Source organism: Myxozyma melibiosi (assembly GCF_037950935.1).
Source record: "Myxozyma melibiosi strain Phaff 52-87 chromosome Unknown BZA70scaffold_15, whole genome shotgun sequence".
Taxonomy (NCBI): domain Eukaryota; kingdom Fungi; phylum Ascomycota; class Lipomycetes; order Lipomycetales; family Lipomycetaceae; genus Myxozyma; species Myxozyma melibiosi.
Genome location: NW_027042929.1, coordinates 179,988 through 185,987, shown reverse-complemented (window position 1 = coordinate 185,987; position 6,000 = coordinate 179,988).

Genomic DNA, 6,000 nt, shown 5'->3' with positions numbered 1-6,000 from the left:
CAGACAGGCTCTTATATTGATGATGGGCGCGGTACAAGTCAAGGATTATCGGCACTTGAAATGCGGTAATGCTAGGAAGGCTTGGAAAAATCTTCAGGGTGTATACATGAGTGATGCAGCAGGAGTCAAAGCCTCTTTGGTGGCCAAGTTGTTGTTCCTCAAGTTGGAGGAAGCAACACTTGAAGCCTTTGAGTCCTATGAGCGTGAGTTTATGGGGGTTCTTGAGCAGATGGACCAGCTAGATGTCAAACTTCAAGATGTCTATGCCTCCATTCTCCTCAGATCTTTCCCAGATGCACTTGAGGGCACTATCTCAGTCCTTGAGCAGCAGAAGGATACGCTCACAGTCCAGGATGTCTTCAGTGGAGTCAGGACCTCCCTGACCAGGAAGCCTCAAGGAAACCAAGGCAGAGGTAGCTTGCTTGCAGTGAAAGACTCAGGGAAGAAGAAACTGAAGTGTTATAAGTGTGGAAAGGAAGGCCACTTCAAGAGAGACTGCCCTAAAGGAAAGGATCAGAACAAGGACAACAAGTTCAAGATCCATGCAGCTGTGGTTAACAGCAACCTCGGTGCTGAACAGCGGGTGGAAAGGGCAGGGTTGGTGGCAGGAAATCAGTCTGGAAGGCTTGAGGATAGTGGGTGGTTCATCGACATGGGAGCCACCAGGCACATTACATCCAACAGAGCCGTTCTCCAGGATTATCAACCTCTGGAAGCAATATTAGAGGTTGCTAATGGGCAGTATATGAGAGCAGTGGGACAAGGAAATGCCTTTGCCAAAGTCCAGGACAGAGGAAAGGAATACACTGTGCCTCTCAAGAATGTACTGCATGTGCCTGAAGCGAAGATGGGTCTTGTATCTACCAGCATGCTGAGCAAGGATTCAGATGTTTGGACAATTGATGCAGGGCTGAAGTGTTTTGTGAGCACCTCGGAAGGACAGAAGATCAAGATCGGAACACGCTCAAAGTTCGAAGAGCTGTGCCGGTTTGATGGACAGTTTGCTGAAATTGATATCAACAAAATCAATGCAGTCAGTTCTATATGGCATCAGAGACTCGGACATGTCTCTGATCAGATCCTGGAGCAGATGCAAAGACACAGCACTGTCAAAGGTCTTGACACTCACATCTCAAGTTGCAAGTGCAATACTTGCGCTGCTGCGAAATCTCATCGACTACCATACAAGGAAAGCACTACCAAGACGACGCGTCCACTGGAACTCGTTCATACCGATGTTTGTGGACCAGTCTACAATTCCTTAACTGGTGAGAAGTATTTCATGACAATGATCGATGACTACTCACATTATGTGAATGTCTACTTCTTGGAAAATAAGTCGGACGCGGCAGAGGCTATCAGGACGTATATTCGTCAGTCTAGCAACAAACTAGGACAGACAATGGTGACCCTTAGGTCAGACAATGGCGGCGAATACACCTCGAAAGATCTGGAGAAATTCCTGGATGAACAAGGAATTGAGCACCAGACTACTGTTGCAGAGACTCCTCAACAGAACGGCGTCGCTGAGCGAATGAATCGGACTTTAATTGAGAAAGCATTGAGCATGTTGATCGAGGCAAAAATGCCGGAAAAGTTTTGGCCAGAAGCGATCAAATGCGCGGTTCATGTCGCAAATCGGATCACTAGCAGAGCTATAGCGCCCAACACAACACCCTATGAGCTCTGGTTTGGCAGGAAGCCTGATGTTTCCTACTTCCGGGTCTTTGGAAGTACGGCATGGATTCACAAATCGAAAACTCAGGCTGGTGGCAAGTTTTCCCCAAAAGGAATCCGAGGAGTGATGGTTGGCTATGCTGCAAACAAAAAGGCATACAGGATTTATATCCCATCACGAGGGGTAACTTTTGCCAGAGATGTTGTCTTCGATGAGACAACATTGGGGCTTGATTGGTACAAGCCTGCACGCTTGGATAGCGGGTTGGAAAGATCTTCAGAAGTTACAGTTGAACAACTTGGAGCCAGTATTGGTTTTTGGCCTCGAGTTCATCATCCATCCAGTGCTCTATCATCAGAAGATAATAGATCAAGTGGGAGAAGAGAAAATGATGAACCAGCTGAGGATGTTCAGGATGAGTCGGTCGAGGCTCAGGAGTCTGAAGACATGGAAATTGATCACGACTTGGAGGAAAATCAAGGAGAGATGCGAGTCGTTACTCGCAATGAGGACCAAGGGCCGAGAAGACGGCAAATCCGTGATGTGGACGCCATTGAGGAACGAATCAGACAGCGAATTGCAAGGGATGAAAGAAACTCCCAGGGCACTCTCAAAATATTCGATTTCAATGACTACGATTATGAGGACAACAATGAGGAAGACGATGAGATGGATCTCGACAAAGAAGAGTCAGACGGCGATGATGCTCGATTCATCAGAGAAAATTCAAAGAAACGAAGGCTCGACGGCAACAGGATCAACAGCGATCGAATGATTCTCGACAGGAGTGACAGAAGTGAGTCTGAGGATCCACTCAGTCTTCAAGCATGGGCAGTCAGGACAAAAGATACGGCAGAGCCAGTGACAATTCAGCAGGCAAAGGCAAGCCCAGAATGGTTACACTGGAGCAAGGCTTGCGAGGACGAGCTGAATTCTCTACAAGAAAATCAAGTGTGGAGATGGAGTGAGCTACCTAGTGGGAGAAAAGCAATTACTTCCAAATGGGTTTTCAAGAAGAAATATGGCAAGGATGGCCAGCTCACAAAATACAAGGCTCGGATTGTTGCCAGAGGATTCACTCAAGAATATGGAATTGATTTTGATGAGACCTTTGCACCAGTGGTCAGATTTGAATCAATCAGGATCCTTTTGGCTCATGCTGCTATCAATGACTACCATATTCATCAGATGGACATAAAGACTGCTTTTCTCTATGGAAAATTGGAAGAGGAAATTTATTTGCAGCCTCCTCCAGGATATTTTCAGAACAGCAAGAAAGTATGGAGATTACAGCGGAGTCTTTATGGTTTGAAGCAGGCACCACGATGCTGGAATGAGCTGCTGCATGATTACTTGCTACAGATCGGTTTCTCTCAGTCAAGCGATGACTATGGCATTTACAGAAGCAAAAAATCAAACCTATTGCTTGCTGTATATGTTGATGATCTGATAATTACTGGCAAGGATTTGGACTCTATCAATAAGTTCAAAGAGAACATGCGCAAAAGGTTCCAGATGACTGATATGGGTGAGACAAGCTATTTCTTGGGGATTGAAATTACCAGAGACAGAGCCAAAGGCACTCTCACAATTTGTCAAAAGAAATATGCTGAGGAAGTCTTGAAAACCTTCAATATGCAAGACAGCAACCCTGTCACAACGCCTGTGGATTTGAGTGTTACACTCTCTCAGAAAATGAGTCCAAAGACCAAGACTGAGGAAAAGGAAATGGAGAAAATTCCCTATCAGAGTGCTGTTGGAAGCCTGAATTATTTGGCTATTGGGACGAGACCAGACATTGCAAATGCAGTGGGAGAAGTCTCCAGATTCAACTCCAATAATGGAAAGCAGCACTGGACAGCAGTCAAGCGAATTTTGCGATATATCAAAGGAACGGCATCCATGGGAATCACCTTCAGCAAACACCATGGCAACTTACTTACCGGCTACTCAGATGCAAATTATGCAATGGATATTGATGAGCGGAAATCAACCTCAGGATATGTCTTTGTCCTTGGAGGTGGAGCAGTGAGTTGGAAATCCAAGCGCCAGAAATCAGTTGCCTTGTCAACCACAGAGGCAGAATATATGGCACTGAAGCTAGCAGCTCAGGAAGCTGTTTGGCTGAAGAGACTTTATGAATTCATGAGCCAGAATTCACACCGGCCGATTCAAATCGCAGAAGACAATCAGGGAGCAATCAAATTGGCAAAGAATCCACAGTTCCATGAGAGAACAAAGCATGTTGATGTCAGCTATCACTTCACCAGACAAGCAATCACTGATGGCATTATCAACATTATTGGATGTGGAACCAAGGATATGGTTGCAGACCTTTTGACCAAAGGAATTGCAAGAGAGCAATTTGGAAAGCTGAGATCAATGATGGGAATGAACTGAATAATGGAAAAAGTGGGAGTGTTGAAAATAGTGTTCCATTATGCAGCAGGATCAAGGGTTTCCTTGGAGGGAACAGAAACCCTAAGGAAATTACTTGGTGGAACCAGAAGCAACTGGAAACAGCTAGAAGGGACCGGAAGCAACTGGAATCTACCGGAAGGAACCAGAAGGAACTGGAAAGAACTGGAAGCAGCTAGAAGGAGCTGGAAGGATCTGGAAGGAGCTGGAATGATCTGGAAAGATCAGATGACTGATCAGATGACTGGTCAGATGACTGATCAGATGATACTTGAAGAACTTTGTATAAATTTTGTATGAACTTATTTTGTCTATATATTGACCAGCTCCCTCCCTTGTTTTGTACATATCATTCAATCAACAACATATCATATTATCTATCAAAGCACACTTAAGGAATATCATCATCAATGGATAACTCTGACAACTTCAATATGTCTGGAACTTCCACTGGCAAAGACAATTTGCAACATCTTCAACAGCTACTTTGCAAGACATGGCAGGGAGCCCCGCCCCTCTCCAGACTGTTGGTGTGGAGACCCACTGCAGTCAGTTGAGCATGTGCTTCTTGCTTGTCCCAATCACAGCAATGAACGAACTAGTGCTTTTGAAAGTATTAATATCGCTGAACGCACGCTCGACCGCTTCCTGTGGACAGACAAAGGTCTCTCTGCACTTATCAAGTATCTTCAGAAGACCCATGTTGGCACTGGTCACTGGTATCATCAGCAGACATCTCTGACTCAGAGCCAGAGGGATGAGTTATGGATTAATTTTATGGTGGATTTGAGAGCGGGCATCGCCAATATTGAGGAGGTGGAGTAGCTGTGAGGCCTCCTAGGGATGTTGATAGCTTGGAAAGTTATTATTGAATTGTTTTGGGTTTTTATTTATTATTTGAAATAGGTTATAGTGAATTGTTGAGAATATTGCGGTTCTAATGGTATATTCGAATTGACTGAAACCTTGTGCAACCAATCTTGCTTTGAAGCGGTCAGGTTTCTTTGCAAAGACCCAACGACATCCCACAACGTCCTCAAATGTCCCATTCAGTTTATGTGCCTTAAGCTCCTCATCAATAGCAGCAAGCCATTTGTCCTTGTCATCATTTTTCAAGACCTTGGATGCAAAGTCAAGCCAGTCACTATCTATGAAGACAATCAGTCAGCTATCCTTTTGTCTAAGCACAGCTCCAATCATCAACGGACCAAGCACATTGATATTCGCTATCATTATATTCGAGAGAAAGTTGCTGCAAAGGAGGTTAAGGTGGAATATCTGAATACACATGAACTGATTGCAGATATGCTCAAGTTGTGGCGGTTCTGGTGGTATATTTGGGAAGATTGTGGTGACTTTATTCACAAAGTTATTGCACATTTTGTGGTGAGAAAAGAGAAGGAGTTAAGGTTGTGTATCGTGCCACATCAGTGTGGCGTGTGAGTGTGGCGCAAGACAGTTGTTGAACTCTGGTGCCCTTGAGATGGATGTTAGGGCAGAGAAGGTCTTTGGGAAAATTTTGTACATAAAAAGGGCCCCTCCTACCTTCCTAGCTCGTTGTCAGAAAACCATACGACAAACCAAAGCTAATATTTCTGATCAACGACTAGGTGAGGCTTCTTTGTATTATTGTCAGAAAACCATACGACAAACCAAAGCTAATATTTCTGATCAACGACTAGTTAATAATATATTGTCTACTCTATCACTATGAGCGTCCCTGAAGAATACAAGACTCTGGATACTTCCTTTAAGGAATGCACTGCCAGTTTCAAACATGAATTATGCGAAATTTCTTTGTTTTATTTTTGACTTCTTCGAGATTTAATCGTTAATGACTTATTTGTTATTGTGACACGATCTTAGGATCTATTTTGTTTTATTATATAGTGGTGAAGGAGGTG